Below are 18,007 nucleotides of genomic sequence, written 5' to 3'. Positions count from 1 at the left end.
AATATCAAGATATTTTTATTTCAATTATATTAAACGAAATGATTTAAATTTTATAAAATGTTATGAAATTAATAACTTTTTGTTTAAGTTAGATAATTATTTAATACGTACATATATTTATTTTTAATTAGCATTTTATTTTTACTTTTTTAACTCGAATTTCGATGTAAATATTGAAAGCTAATTGTACTACATAAATTCTTACAAAAAAGTAGGATCTATCAAAAAAAAATTTTTTAAATATCAAAAATTGATGCTAGAATGAAGGGTAAGCAGAATACTTCTGAATACGGACTGAATTTTGTTTTACTTGAGTTTGTAGTTAGATTGCAGACTAATATTATTTTTCTACTTCGATTACATTAAACGAAGTTATTTCATTTGAAATTAAAAGTTAAAAACTAGCATTTTTCAAATTGATTTAACTACCTAATATCTAATATATATATATATATATATATTAAAGGTTTTATAAAAGCTTCTGATCGATAGTGCTCGACAAATTAAATTGGAGCTAAATATTTATCTAATTATATAAAAACTATAATTTAAACAGCTGTTTCACACATTGAAATGTAAAATTTCATGTGATCGTCAGTAAGTTACAGTTTATCAATCATAAGTTTATATTATAATAAACTGTAATTTACTGACAATTACATGACATTTTACATTTCAATGTGTGAAACAGCTGTTTAAATTATAGTTTTTCATATAATTAAATAAATATATATATATATATATATATATACACTTTAATAAAGTATTTTGTTTAAACTAATTTTAAATCGAATTTTGATGTAATAATCAAAAGCTAAGAACTAACTAAGTTCTTATTAAAAAGTATGGTTTAAGAAAATAAAACATTAAACATGAAAATTTATGTAAACCTGAAGTATTACCAGGTTACTAGAAACAAATACTTCTGAATACTGAATGTGTTTTTTTAATTTCTCGGATCATGAAATTTCAAAGCTCTCATAGAATTCTAGATATTTAGTTTAAATATAAATCAGGAAATCTAAAATTACTAATTAGTTGAACCGTATGACTCTTAAAATTTTGTTGAATCATATAAAAAAAAATTAAAACTAAATACTAAAATGAAACTAGCCATTTATTCCTAGTTATGTTTTATTTTTCTTTAATTTATTATTATCGGAGTTTATTGGGCAAAGATGGACTCGGGTATTAAAAACCTGAGCTGTTTAAACAATAAAAGAAACAAACAAACTACATTTAATGAAAATTGAAAAAATGAACATAACATAGTAAAACAAATTATAAACAAATAGTTCTGTATGATCAAATATAACTTAGTGTGCATAAAAAATAAACAGAATACATTTCCATATACAAACTTATGTATTGACTATAAAATTTAACACGTTAACAAAAATTATATACAACAATTTACAATCTGTAATGGGAAGGCGTGGGGAAGAAAAAATATTCAAAGTGATACAAATACTTTAAAATAAGTAAATAAAAATTACTTTATACCATCATTACAATGATTTTTTAATCGATAATCACTGTTTTTTACTGGTGTTTATATGACTTAAATCTTTTTTTAGTCTTAATCGAAAATGTTCCACCCTCCCACACAAAACCACTTCCTGCGGAAACTTATTCCACATATTTATTGTTCTGTAATAAAAGATTTGTGCCACTGACTGTTATCGAATTTTAACTTACATTTAATTTTTTCATCATTTCCTCTCAAATTATAATTGATCTGAGAAAAAAAAACAAAAAAATGATAAAAAATTTCTTTGTATTTAGCATAAATAATTTTTAAAAGTGTTATCAAATCAAACTACCATCATCTATATTTTAAAGAATTCAATGTGAGCTTTATTAATCTGTCTTTGTATGAGGTATTTGAAATGTTGCATCCATCACATACAAAACGGGTAAAACTTTTCCACACCAACTCAACTTTAATAATGTCTTTTTTTAATTAGGAGACCATATTGGGTACAGTATTAGAGTTTAGGGCGAACGTAGATTTTAAATAATTTAGTAAGAATTTTAGCAGAACTGGTCTTAAAACTTTTAAGTATTTGATAATATAAATTTTGAGCAATTTTATATAAATAATTTACATGTTTGTTCAATTTTAGGTTTCAAGATATTTATATTCCTAAGTCTTTAAAATTTTGCTGGTGGTATTATAATTTTTTTTAGTAAAAGCTTAATAGGTAACGGTTTATTTTTATTGATGGTTAGAACTTGTCATTTTTTTGGATTTGAATCAAATTGTCTTGTTTTTAGCCATTCGTGAATATTATCTAATATTAATTGTAAAGAAGTTTCTGAATTGCTAAATACTTTTGCGTCATCTGCAACTAGACTTATTTCGCTTAAAGTAATTTCGTTGATGTAATTCAAAAAAGAAGAGGACCAATAACTCCACCTTGTGGTACTCCACTGTGAATTTTCAGAGGATCTAATAATGTGTTGTTAATGAGTACGCTTTGTGACCTATAATTCAATAATTCGTTTAACAAATTCACTAAGTTATCATCAAAACTTATAATAATCTATTGTGTGACACACAGTCAAAAGCTTTTTTGATGTGCGTATAGACCACTTTGACTGATTCATTGTTCAACTAAGTTATTAGCCAAGTATGTAAACATGTCAATAGTTGAACTCCTGATGATCGGTGGGGAACAAAGCTAAATTGTTTTGATGTTAATAAATTAAAGTCGAAAAGTGATTAAATATTTTTTGAGAAATAATGTGTTCAAAAATTTGGTAAAATGTTTTGGTTAGTGATATTGGCCTATAAATTAATGGGTCGTGTTTGTTACCTTTTCTATATACTAGAATTGCATAGTATGTTTTCTATTTTTTTAATACTTCTGATAATGCTAGGAAGCAATTGAAGTTAATAATAAAGGAAAAACTAATGATGAAATAGCATGCTTAATAAAAAAATGTTGAGTTTTTTTCTAGCATTCTGATGATTCTATCTTTAAGTTGCTTAGTCGATGTGTTAATGTCTTTATAACTTAAAAAAAAATATTTTACTGCATTTTTTGTTTAAAACTTTGATGATTTTGTTCTTTTTTAAATACATTTTGAAAATATTTTTTTAAAAGCGTTGCTTTTTCAAAATCTAAAGTTACTGTTTTGTCTATATTAGGGGTGGGGAACGTACGGCCTGCAGAGTGATCCGGCCCGCAAATGAAAATGACCGGCTCGCAAGCGAAGTGACAGACCCGCGAAGGGTCAATATTACAAAGTTTTTATAAAACTTTGCATCATATTTTTACAAATCAAAACTGTAAGAGTTTGACTACAAAAACACGCTAAAAAATAAATTTGTATCTTAATGTGTTCTGATAAGTATACCATTTTATCCTAATACAAAGTGTTGTTCTAACTTAGTTGAATATCGTTTAGTCAAATTACCACAAGCGAAGTGTTTTTTAAGTACGATGTTTTACAAAAGTACCTTTGTCAATTACAATGTCAATTAAATTATAGACATTGTTATAACATCTGACATGTTTCAATATATATCTTAAGATGTCAGACTTGAGAATGATTTCTAAATTTTAAGAATTTAAAATAGTGATCCACTGTATCAATATACCTAGATTCCGGCCAGATCCGCAGCTTATATTTTATTTTGAATTGACTGGATCCGGATCTAAACTCAAAATTATTATCTAGCCGGATTTGGATCTAAAAAGTCATTATTCGTCTTGATCCGAACACTGGATCCGGTAAATAACAAACTCAAAATGCTTTGGCCCGCAAAAGACTAAAAATTTCTGGATCTGGCCCGTTGATTGAAAAACGTTGCCCACCCCTAGTCTATATGGTGATCAAATAAGTGAGGCAATGAAGTATTTAACTTAAAGTTAGATTTAACGTAGCAATAAAACTTTTTAGAATTTGGGTTAATGCAGAAATATTTTTCATATTCTAAATTGTATTTTTTAAGAGCTAATGCATATTTTTTTGATTTTTTTTTCTGATCTTTGGAGAATGACTTATTTTTCTTACTTTTTTTGTAAAGATTAAGTTTTTCTTTTAATATTCTTTTAAAGTTAGATGGATATTATTTTAATTTGCTATTTTTAGGATAAGGTGGAATAAAGAGCTTAGTTGAAGTTTGAATTAAGTTGATAAATAGGTCATAAAAAAGTTGGAGATTTTTTGATTTATTGAATAATGAAGTCCAATCAATGTTTGACAAGTATTTGTTAATATTTGAAAAATCAACCTTTTTAAAATTATATGAAATTACTTTAGAATTAATTATTTGTTGACATTCAGTTTTAATGTTAAAAGAGATCAAGTTTTGGTCACACGTGGTTGTTAATTGGAAATTAGTTAACAGAGATGTTGTTTTATTTAAACCAAAATGATTGTAAATTAATAGATCGAGTATGTTTTCATTTTTATAAATTTGTTTTTCAATTATACTTGAGTTTAAAAATTATTTGAGCAAAATCATTAAAAAAATAATGAGATTTATTTAAGTTTGTACTAGGAATTTCCCAATTTATTTTTAGCAGATTAAAATCTCCAAGAACAAAAAAAAAAGAATAGCTATCTGGAAAAAAAAATTAATCAATTTTATTAAAATTTTTTTAGTTGGGGCGAATTTCGCAGCCAAAGGAGGAAAGAAGATACTCAAAAATCTTAGTTTAGTCTTTTTAAAAATTACATCTACACATAAATATTCAAAACCAAGGATATTAAAAAAACTTATATATATACTGACAAAATACTTATATATATATAATTAATTTTCAACGTTAAAAATGTTAAGGGAGTTTATGTAGAGAACTGCAATATCTCCACCCCTACTTATCTTAACGTTTCAGACAATATTACAATTACGAGGACAAATAACGGCATCATTGACTTTAGGAGTCAACCATGTTTCATTTGAAAATAAATTAACACCTTTAGTATATAAATAATGTTCTATAACATTAACTTTATTTAAAACAGATCGTATATAACTATAAAATCTTAAATTACCCTTATTTTTATAAAAATTTAAAAAGTCTGACTTACAGTCTGTTTAAAATATTAATCTCAGAGTTTCTGGGCATCATATCAAAAAAGATTATATGTTGCTTCTATGATTTTATTGTTCGTTATCACGTACTTTATACTGAGATTATTTTGTTCTACCATAGCTTGTTTTCTTTTTAATTCTTTTCGTAGTTTCTTAAAATTTTCAGTTGCTTATGGTTTGATTCGGAATTATGTATATTTTAACTTCAAATTCATCGGTCACATATCAACAATTTTGATGTGTTGATCATATATTTTTTATTATATTGAATTTAAATCAGATTCTTTTTGTTTTTAGTTGTGACTTTACATTATTACTTTCAAAAAAAATTCATTACAAGTCCAAAAGTTTAAATAAATTCATAAATTAATGTTTGTATCTTATTTATTTGGTTTAAAATTTGTCATTAAAGTCTGAATATTGTGATAGAATATCATTTGATAAGTATAAGGATTAAAAGTATTAACCTAGTAATTATTTCGTTAACATTTACATCTGTTTTTAACAAACTGCTTACTGGTAACGTTCAGTAATTAAATAAAATTCAAATAGATGAAACATTAGAGCTATTTAAAAACAACTAGAAACATTTTTTGAATATATAAGATTTAAATTTAGCGTTTTAAAAAGTTTTTGCACTTTGCAAGTTTTTTGACTTCTTTCAGTTACTGAGTTTTAAAAAATATTCTATTGTTTGAACATTTCAGCTTTGTACGTTTGAGTAAAAAGTAGAAATCCGTTTATATTGAATAGCCGTAGCAATATAGTCTAAGAACTTTGTGTACAACAAAACCTTGCGTTTTTGAGTCATACTTCACGGATACAGTAAAATGTGCTGTTTTAAGCATTACCTTTAAGAGCATCTCTAGCTGTCAAGACATCTATTTGACATCAGTTCTGGTAAATATAAAAACAATTGTTAAGTTACTATTGTGGCGATAAACGTATTACCAAAACATTTTGGAGTAAAGTTGAAACATATCACTGGAAGCAAATTCAAATAAGCATCCATTAACTAAATTGTATCAGAGTTTTTTATACCTGGCAGCCCAGCTGACAAGTTATATGACGGTGATGTTATGTCATTTAACCATTTTATTATACATCAATAAGAAAATATATATAAAATAAATAAACAAACATATATAATACAAAGCTATAAGCCTAAAAGGTTGTAGATAAAAATAGAACATGGTGTATTAACAATAAGTATTTCAAAAATATGTTATAAAAACTACTTTTAGTATTTATTTTCGAAATACCAAAACAGTTTAAAAGAGAAAATTTGTTTAAGAAAAGACAGCCGAGTGTATCGTCGAGAAACAGTTGTTGGGGTCTAACCAAGCGGGCCGAAGAGTACTGAAGCGACTGTTTGTGGGTTGTGAAAGTGGAAGTTGTAAGTGATTTGGCAGCGTCAATTTGATTAATTTTGCCAACAACTTTTATGGACGAAACCAGTCTTAGGTTGTATCGGATGCAGTTGTTGTTGGTCGTGTGGTGAAGTTCTACATTTGTTGAAGGTAGCGCGAAAATTCTCAGTCATAAAAATATTGCTAAATTTAAGGTTAATTCTTAAAAAAGAAGTTATAAACTTTATTGTTTATATCTAAAAAACTTCACGGTGAAATAGCCGTTTGTATCGTAAACTTTTTACAAAAATAAAAATTTATTCAGAAGGCTATATTTTTGTATTCTACAAAAGTTAAACATCTACCGGATTTGCATCGCGACAAATAAAAAAAATTAAATTGTCAAAACTAAATTAGACTATGAATAAAGTTGTTTTGTTTGATTTTCAATTTAAAGCAAAAAGTCTTCAGCGGGACAGAAATTTTAAAAAGGAACTTTTGGAAACCACGTTGTTAGATAAAACTTACTTTTTATTAAAGAAAAATAGTAATAAAAAAAATATTCATAAGTATATGGGCAAAAAATTCACCTTTATTAACGTTTTTAGATTAGAAGTCTAAAGATAAGTTAATTTTAATATATAAATTTAAATATATATTAAAAGTTTGTTTTTTGGTAGCTGGGTTTAAGTAGTTTAATTTAAAATTAAATTCTTAACAGTTACAAATAAAACAAAACCAATACTTAAACTAATATTTAATGAATTGTTTAGTAAGAATTTTTTTTATCCTTTTAATCTTTTGACTGTTTTCTGCTGTGGTTCTACTTTTAACATTTTTGTATACTTTTTAAAGAAAAAACAAATAAAATTACTTTACCCTTATTTCTTAAAAAGCTATATAGTATATTTTTACACTATAGCGTATTACATGCTTAACGTTATCATTGTGGTTACTGACTCATTAATCGAGAAGTTTTTTTGTATACCAGGTTCTAAGAACAAATTTTTTTGTTTAGCATTTGTTTTTTGTGTTCAATAAACTTATGATTATAGTTATTACTAGTTTTATCATTACCATTTTCATCATTATTGTTGTCATAATTTAAATTGTTTTTATTTTTAAATTACTGTTTTTACTACTATTATTACTATTGTTAGTTTTATCAATATTACTAAATATTTCTATTTCTTTTTTTAGTTTTAATTGCTATTATTTTGTTAAATATGGTCATTATTATATAAAACAAAACTATTTGTTTAAAGTTTGGCAATTAAAAACTCTTATCTTTAGTTTGATTCGTCTTATTTTTAAATTCAGTAGGAAAACTAAAAGAATACTTGAGATTGAAGCTATATTTAAAAAAAATACAAGTATTTATAATGGTTTATTGAACACACACGATAAAAATTCAACGCTTAAACACTTTAGTCAAATTATCTTGTGTATAGAAATACTTTTTGGTTATCGAGTTAAACGACAACTATCTTATATATATACTTTTTTATGTTACAAAAAAAACAAAAAGAAAAAAAAGTTTTTAGCCCTAAAAGTTTGTTTTAGGGCTTTTGTTAATAAGAATATACAGATTGTGTGAAGACTAATGTTTTAAGTAAGATATTATCATAACAGTTAGCCTTGTTTGAATCTAAGGTTTTTATGATGTTAGATATTTATAATTCTGTTACATTATAAAAAAAAATGTTACTAACATTTTTTATTCTATTAGCTGAGTTCAGAGTATCACTTTTTTGTATAGGTCTGTAAGCCAATATTCGCAAAATGAACTTTTAATTCATCAACTATTTCAACTGGTTTGGTATAACAACTTTCATTTATATCTAGCTGGTATGGGAATTGATTTTCTTGTTTTTTTCTATTGGTTATGTTATTAATTATTTCCAAATTTTGGATGTGTTTTTATTAGAATAGATAGTAGTTTTTAATTATAGATTTTAGTTAAGTTTTAGAATAGTAGTTTTTTTAGTAGAGTAGATCATATAAAAACACAAAAAAATATTTTACTTAAATTTTCAAGAAGCCTAACTTAATAACTTTTTCAAATTTAAACAAAAGAAGTTAGAGCAGGTTACATAATATTTAGGGTTGAAGAAAAATTTCAAATTTTTAGTCTACAGGATTATTCTAAAATTAGAAAGTTAAATTGGTTAAAGTTTTCTAAAACTTAGTTTTTTAAATAAACAAGTTAATAATAGTAAAACGTTTTTCTGACAATAGTTGTTAGCTAAAAGTAGTTTATGAAAACCTCAATAAAAACATAGAGCTTTGTTAGAAATTAAGTTAGCTTTACTGTAACTTAAAATAACAAAATGTTATTTAAGCTAGTTGTTTAAAATGAGTTTGAAAAGTATACCGGACACAGTGAAAAAGGAAATAAAGATTTATATAGCAACAAACAATCTGTCAAATAACTACTTGAAATTTATTGATTTGGCCGAAGAGATGCAACATAATATAATAGATCTAGGTACTGTAAAGTATGACGGCAAACTATTTGAAACAGTTTTGTTTTATCTTTTTGGTCAGTGTTATAGCGGGTCTTTGTATTGGGAAAAATTTAAATCGGACATTACTAAAGCAAAAAAAAAAAGAAGAGCAGCTGGAATCTGCATAAAAAGCAAAGATAATCGTGTACTGTTTGTACAAAATAGAAAGGATAAGTTGGTGCTACCTTTAGGTAAAGAAAGTGTTACTGATGAAGGAAATTTACTAATTACAGCTCTTCGAGAAGGTGGCGAGGAAGCCGATGTTTGGTTTGAAAAAGACGATTTTGACGTCATTAAGAGGTATTTCGATTATGGCCAGCTTCGAATTTACATATCAGAAAAACTATTTGACACTGAACAAATTAATTTGAGGCATTCTAGGTTCTGTGAAATAAAGCGTCTTTGGTGGCTAACTGTGCAAGAAGTTAGAAATTTCACATCACTTAAAGGGGATTATATAATAAACAATTTGTTTCATAATAAAGATTTGTCCATTGATACTTCTCCTATTAGTTGGAACTTGTATAAACTTATGAGAAAAGCTGAGCTGGGGTTTATAGAGGGAAAAAAAATTATTATAGGTCTTGAATAAATACGAGTCTGATTTGCATTCATTTAAATTATCATACAACGATAATCCTAAAATACAATCACTTGAAAAACAACAAAATAAGGAAACTATTCAATTGACAGTTAAAGAATCTCTGTTTTAAAAAGGACCTTAAAATCTAAAACTTGTAACAAGTGAACAAAAAAGTTCTAGGCTATATTGAGCAATAATAGGTACATAGTTTTTTAAAGGGCTATATAATTTTTGTGTATAAGTTAATTAGAGTTTACATTGTTTATGTTTTGTCAGCATATTTATAATTTTTATGTAACAGCTCAGTTTATAATAAATCAATTAGTTTAAATAAATTCATTTCTGAACCTTATTTATTTAGTTTTAGATTGGTCATTAAAGTCCGAAAACTGTAATAGAATAATCATTTGAAAAGTAAAAGGATTAAATGTATTAACGTAGTTATTATTATTAACAAACTGATAACTTTCAGTAATTAAATAAAAATTCATTAGATGTAACATTAGAGCTATTTAAAAACAACTAGAAACAATTTTGAATATATATCATTTAAATATTTAGCGTTTTAAAAAGTGTTTGCGCTTCACAAGTTTTTTGACTGTTTTCAGTTACTGAGTTTTTAAAAATATTTCATTGTTTGAACATTTTAGCTTTGTACGTTTGAGTAAAAAGTAGAAATCCGTGTATATTGAATATGAATAGAAAATTTAATCCTGTTAACAAACAACTATAACAAGTTGCTTTATTAAGCCATAAAGCAAGTTTTATTGCACACTCAAACCATTTTCTAATACTTAAGTATTTTACCTTTGTTAATATAACTTTTATAAAGTTAAAATTGTTTCTTTTACTCGTTGGATTATATTACCAAAGCTAATCTAAAAAAAACTTACTTTTATTTGAAAGCATAAAAATCGTTTTTGATAAATTTTTAAATAAACACTTAAAATTAAAAAAGATAATAAACATTTTTTTATATAAAAAAAAGCAGAATATGTTCTATTAAAAATAGTGCAGAACATATTTTAACATACTTTTAGTATATTTATATAATAGAACTAAAATAAACTATTTTGTTCTAGTTATATTTTTTGGTACAGAAATCAAAGTTCTATAAATTGTAATGATGCATTATGCTGATTACATAGAGCAGCAGTCTGTATCTGTGCACACTAGTGTGCATAGAGACTCTTTTACTGTGCACAGAAAATCAGAAAATTTAGTGTGGTTAAAAACTACGTGAAACATTTTTTTTGTCTTTTTGTACTGAAATGCCAAGTAAAACATAAATGAATTGTTCTTTTAATGTTATATTTAGATCCTCGCAACACAAAAAAAAATATTTTCAAAAAAAGCTTACGTTATTAATAAAACAGTGTGCACATAATTCATTTGCTTTAAATTTACTGTGCTGAAGTTTGAAAAGGCTGAACTTCACTGACTGAAGCAAGCATTATTTTTCTTCAAATTCTTTAACTTTAGTGTACTTAGTGAAAATAATCTAGTTTATTGGCTTTACATTTTGTGCTTAACTTTCAAAACGTAGTACATATTTGATCAGTTTTTATATCTTCCATATAGTAACGTTTTATTTCAAATAGAAGTATTTATTATTTGCAAATAGTATATTTTCTAGTATTATATTTTTGCTGTTAATGTTTTTGTGTAACTAGTAGTTTTGTTGTGAAACCTGTGTACTTATAAAATAACTTCAACATGTGTTAAAAATATTAATATGTTACAATAATTGCGAGCATGTAAACTTAGTCCGCTAAATTACTTGTCTTTAAAGTACATTAAAAAGCCAAAAAAATACATTGATTTATGCAAATCTAAAACTTTACATGTAAACTTTTTTATACTAGAAAACTTAAGTTTAAATAAAGTAAGTAACAACATGAAAATGAAATAAAGTTTAAGTTTAAAAAATGCATATGCACTTACTTTTTAGCACAAAAAAAAAACACTAATAAAACACGACTGTATAAACAAAAAGGGTCGGCAGGCAGTTGGAGCTCGCGGGCCAAATGTCAATTTTCAAAAATCTTCGCGGGCCGCAGTTTTAGTTTTAGTGACTTTTAAATAATCTTTTGGTTTAAGTTTTAGTCATATTAAAGTAAGTTTTACTTTTATTCAATTTATTATTTTAAGTGACTTAAAGCTACTCATAAAACGTCAATTTAATTATTTATTATACATATTTATCGAAATAATATTGATATTAACTAATATACTTAAGTGTTAACAAATTACATACTGTCTTAATGACTAAATAAGTTTAACTTAAAATTTTTATTATTTTACTTTCAATCTAGTTCTTTATGAAAATCAAGCTTGAAAAAACACTTTTATACATGTTTTATATAATGAACCGCTTTTTGTTATTTTTAAAATATTAATTTTTGAATATAATTTTTGCGTTGTAAGTAGTTTTCAATCTTTAAAAGTTCAGTAATTAGTTAACTAAATTATATCTATACCTATTTCTATGGTAATTACACTAAAAAAAATTATGATAATTAATAATCAAATACTTTAACAAAATAAATTAGTAATAATAAATTAGTCTTTTACATGGTAGCCACTTAACAAGCAAAAATGACCATTTTAAATTATTTATCATATTTTGTCAATATATACTTTTAAATTCATTAAACGAACAAAAAAGCTTGAATTTTGAGATATTTTTTTATATATATAAAACTATCTCTGTTTATAAATTGATAAAGAAAAAACGGGAAATTTTTTCTTAAGAAACTTTTCTTATTTTATTAATTTAAAAATTGTAAAACAAGAAACTTGTTTTTTTTTTTGTAAATTTGATGAAAATAAACAGTTAAGTAGAACAGTTATGTAGTTGTAAAAAAAAAAAGATTTTTTTGATTTAAAGTAAAATCACTAAACTTAAAATGGAATTTTATAATAATAATTTCATTTATTTTTCGTGTTACTGGATTTTTCAGGTTATTGTTTTTATTCTCTTGTTTTAAAAATATTTTAAACGGACCTTTTAATGATTTTACGACGAGTAAAGCAATAAATTTCAATTTAATTTACGGTGAACTATATTTTAATTTTATTCAAATTTAGTCTTTGTATATCACAATGGAAAATATTTCCAAAAGTTCTAGAAAACCGAATAGTTATTATATTGTATTTTTAAACCAAATCCACTAGCTTATCTGAACATAATGGAATTTTATGTTTTTAAAGTAGCAATTAGAAATTAAAGTAGGTTAACATTTTTTATAGTCAGCTTTACAAGTATTTTTAATTTTATACATAATATCTGTACAGTTCACTTGAGATCTAATTTTTTACTTAACTAGTAAATAGCAAAAAAGAATATATTTTTGAATTGGAGAAGTTTAAAGGATGTTCTAATTTAAAGCAAAAGCTGAAGTATAAAAGAGTATAAATAAGTATAAAACAAAAATGATAAAAACAAGACCGACAAAAATTCAAAAACAATTTTGAGCCCCATTTATTTAGGCTAACTGACTTAAAATGTTATAAAAATATATAGGAAATTTTCATTCTTAATTTTTTTAATGTCAAAAAACAAAAATACAAACTCAAGTCTTCAATTTTTGAAATTCAAAGTTTTAATTTTTAATATTGCTAAAGATTTTCTTTATATTATTTCTTAGCTAACTAGCATACAAAAAATGACGTCTGAGAAAATGTTTTCTCGGTTTTTTTTTAAAGAATAAATGTGATAAACTAAAAAAATTATAACTTCTTTTTATATAATATTTAGTAACTTTTAGTCTGTCTTTGCCTTTTATGATTAAAAGCGTTAATATAAAAATAAAAAGTAACATTAATTTTATAAGAAAATTGAACTAGATCTTATAATTGTTTAAACAAAGACCAAAAACTTTAAATAACAGTTCCGCAGCATTTATTGTTTTTTTTTCTTTGCTTTTTTTTTTAATTTTGAATAACGTTCTATCAGTAAAAGTTAAATAAAACATTAAATTATGCGTCGTACTATCGATAATTTCGTTTAGAAAATTAAAACAAAAACATTAATCTTTTTTTTTAATGAAGCTACAAAATAAGCATACGTATATATTTAAATTCTATTTTAAACTTAGCTTCAAACTTACTTGTTACAACTGTTTTGTTAGATCGTTGTTTTAATCTTTAGTTGAAAAAAAAAGTAAATCCTTGTTTTTGTTGTACATATATGAATCTTGGCTTTATTTAATTAGATTAGTTGTTACTGTTCGGTAAAACAAAAGTTTGTTAATAGCAGTTGTTTATAAAAAAAATATTAGTTCAAATTTAACCTTTATATATACTTCTGAGTAGTCTTTAAAAAAAATGCGTAGGTAGTTGTGAATTTCTTATAACCATTTAAAAAGCTGTATCATGTGTGAGTAAAAGCTTAAATGATTAATTATCTTAACTAACTTAAATCAATACTAGATATTTATCGATAATAACAGTATAAATTATTTTTACTATTGTAGTTTAATACAAATTAAAATATTGTTAATCAATTAGAGTATTTTAGCTACTTAATAAGTTATGTTTATAATAAACACTATAAATAAAGCATATTCCTTTTCTTTATTTAATTTGTTACTCTGCATTAAAGAAGTTAATATTGTTCCACGAAATTCTGTAAAAGAGTTGTAATAAAATTAAAGAAGATTAAACAAATAAATATGTGTATTTACAACTATTCCAGTTTATTCAACGAGTACATCAAAAAACAGTAGGAACCTAAATCTTATAAATTTCAATTATAATTACAAAAAACTGAAATTATATTAACTTCATTTGGTTTTTTACTATTTAAAAACACTGTAAGTTTTATAGTTTAATTTGAACACTAGAATGAATATAAAAAGAATATAGTAAAACCATCATATAAAATAATAAGTAATTAAAGAAGAAAGTAAATATATAAAGCAAATACATTTTTAAACCTTGCTCATAAGTAAGTAAAATTAAGAGCTTGCATAAACTTTTAAAATCATTTTATTTATACTGTTTTGGTTTTCTTTGAATTATTCAAAAATATTTAAAATAAAGGATCTTAATTTGTACTGATATAAACTAAAATATTTTATAGAACTATTTTAATGTATTTTAGTGAGTTATAACTGTAAACGAAACACAAAGCATTTTGGTTGATATGTTTAATTTTATAAAAATATTGTTGATCCATACCGTTCAAGATTAAAAGCCTAGTGAACTTTATTTAAAAATAACATTATTATGCTTTGCTGCAAAATGTAACGAGCAATCTTTGCTAATAAAATATATATTTAGTTGCAGCCTGTTACTTGTTCAATTTAGTTAATGCTTATCTACGTCAACATCAACTGTTTTACAAAAATAAAACTGCATGTTTTGCTTTTTAATTATAATAAAAATAGACTAATATTGCTATCAAATTATGTTTTAAAGTGTATTTTTTTCTTTAATTGAACCTTAAAGTGTAAAAGTCTTGTTGGTTTTAACATTCCTTAAACTATATTTATTCTTTCAAGACTTTAATACGCAAACTAAGTTTCGGTCAAAGAAGTCGTCAGTGACTAATTAAAAATCTATAAATATATGCAATAGTCATGGAAAACAGTGGCAATTAGGTATAAACAAATTTTAATTAAAAACAAAACTAATTTAATTTTAACCTTAAGAATGAATTTATGGTACAGTTTATTTATGTTTAACAAAACCAAAGTAAAAAAATCAAAAAATATAAAGATATTTTACTTTACTTCCTAAATTTCAACTATTACGTTTATTTTCATACTGATTTTTTGCTTTTTTAAGAAATAAAAACTATACTATTTTAATATCATCAATCATAAAACAAAAGATAGAAAATTATAAAATTAATAAAAAAATACAAAAAATAGAAGAGATAAAATAAAAAAAACGTACATTAACTTTAAAACTATAAAACAAGTTCTTGATATTTTTTCAAAACTTTTACAATAAGTGTTTATTGTTTCTAAGTAATTTAGTCTTACCTAACTAACTTTTGTTCTTTGACTCTTACTTATGCTTTAACTAAAAAGTCTAGCAAAAAATATATATAGTTTTGTTGTATTGACTTGTAAACACTTTTACTAAAACTTATCAATGATCATGATAATACAAAACTTTAAAAGCAAGCTTAGAATGAACGTTAGCTAACAAAGCTTTATGGTAATGTCATAAAAAATTATCTAACAACAACATTTTACACACGGTGATGGTTTTAAATATATTTAAGTTATTTAAAACAAAAATAAAAAAAAAATATAAATGTAAAGCCAGTCCAAACTAATTAATAAATAAAACACTTAGCAATCTTTCAAAAAACTCATCAATAGTTGTATGCAAAATGGATAAAGGTAATGGAGTTGTCGTCTAAATTTAAGTCAGATTATTTTCAAAAGTTAGATAAAATTGTTCTATACAAAAAGCGTTTTGATGAAATAAAGTATAATCTTAATTACGTAAACACAAAAGATTGTAAATTAGCCCTATGGATTATACAAGAAAACAAAGTCATTTATTATTGCAGAAATTATATTAAGAACATAGTTAATCAAAAAACCTATTACAATATTTATCCACGAGGCTCACAACCAGGCAAATTATATGGTTTAGTAAAAACGCACAAAGAAAATTATCTAATAAAACCAGTATTATAAGCTATCAACACTCCAGAGTACAATCTAGCTAAATGGTTAGAAAAACAAATAAAAAGTTGCTTGAATGACAATTATAGCGTTTCATCCTTAAATGAATTTGTTAACAAAATATCCAAGCTATATATACAACACTCAAACGCTTTTGCTAGTTTAGACATCAAAAACCTATATACACACGTTCCGCTAAAAGAAGTAATTTAAGACATATTAACAACAATTTATGACATAAATATCAAATCAATTTTCAAAGAAACTAAAAATATATTAAGAAAAATTTTATAGTTGTGCTCCCAAAGTATTTTCCTTTATGGTGAAAAATTCTAGAAACAAATAGACGGTGTTGCAATGGGAAGTCCATTAGTCCCAATCCTAGCCAATTGGTTTGTAACAACAAAAGAAAATTACCAATTACAAACAAATTCAAAAACAAAACCTCTTTTCTACACAAGGTATTAAGATGATATATTCGTAGTCACACAAGACCAAAGTAAACTAACAGACTTCTATTTTGAAATGAAAACTCTACACCCAAACTTAGAATTCACTTTAGAAAGATCCGTTGACGGAAAACTACCGTTTCTCGACACTGAAGTAAAACAAATATCAAACCAACTACACACAAATGTGTACAAAAAACCAACAGACACAGGTCTAATAATGCAATATACTAGTATTTGTCCTAAATCTTGGAAACTCGGTTTAATAAACTTTTATCTAAACAGATTATTTAGTATATGCTCAAGTTTTACCGCCTTTAAAGATGAACTCACAAAAATTAAAAATTCTTAGCAAAATCCGGGTTTATTTATGCAATTAAAAAAATTTAGCAAAAATTGTATGGAATGGTATTCAAATGTCAAAGATTATCAACAATTCATTAAATAGTAGTTTCAGCTTATTTAAAAAAAAAAGAGTTTGATAAACCAAATAAACTAAAAAAATCAAGTTAATAATTTATTATCTTACGTAAGTTTAAACGTTTAAACAAAAATATTTTAACACAAAATTATCGACTACCTTTAGTTTCAGCTGCGTAGTACTTTAATAAAATTAATAAAAAATATGAGTGGGAATATCGGTTTTTGTTTAAATTAATTGTTATTTTACGTAACAACTCAATAACTTAAGGGGTTTTAATCAATTTATAACAAAATTTAAAGAAAACTGATCTACAATGTTCGTTAAATACTTATTAAACTACTTATGAAGTTAATTTTACTGAATATCAGCATAATAAATCGGCATACAAAGCATGTATTTAAAAAGTTTTGATATTAAAAAAGTACAACAAAAACGTTTGTTGTACAAAATTTAACTTTAATTAAATATATCATCAACTAAAATATTAGTTTTGTTTTAAATAATAATAAAAGAAACAAAACAATCGAAATGTTAAAAAAAGTAAAATTCATTATCATTACATACACTAAATTATAATACAGTTTTTATCATAGTAGTAAAATAGCAAAACTAATTTTTGTTTGGACAAAAAATTAAGTTTAAAGGTATACTTTTGTTATGTTTTTAACTTTATTTGTTACGTGTTGCTTAAGTTTATTTTTCTATAAAAAAGAAAAAATGGTTTGAAGCACTAAAAAGTAAGTAGTGAATCATTTCCGCAAAACCACTATTGACTTTTTAGTAAATTTATTAGTGTTATTCGCAACAAATAGCTTTTACGCTTAAATGGCTTCTTTCAAAGCTGATGAGTTTACAAATCTAAACAATAAACTAAATTCTATGTAAAGCTAGTACTCAATCACTAAATAATATAATGCAATGGTACGTAAGTTTAACAAGATCTAAAAAATCAGTAACGTTTTAGTGTTTGCAATACATTGCTATTTATATATATA

Source organism: Thalia democratica, chromosome 7, assembly GCF_965202585.1.
Source record: "Thalia democratica chromosome 7, ktThaDemo2.hap1.1, whole genome shotgun sequence".
Lineage (NCBI taxonomy): Eukaryota > Metazoa > Chordata > Thaliacea > Salpida > Salpidae > Thalia > Thalia democratica.
Note: the sequence above shows the minus strand (reverse complement) of the source record.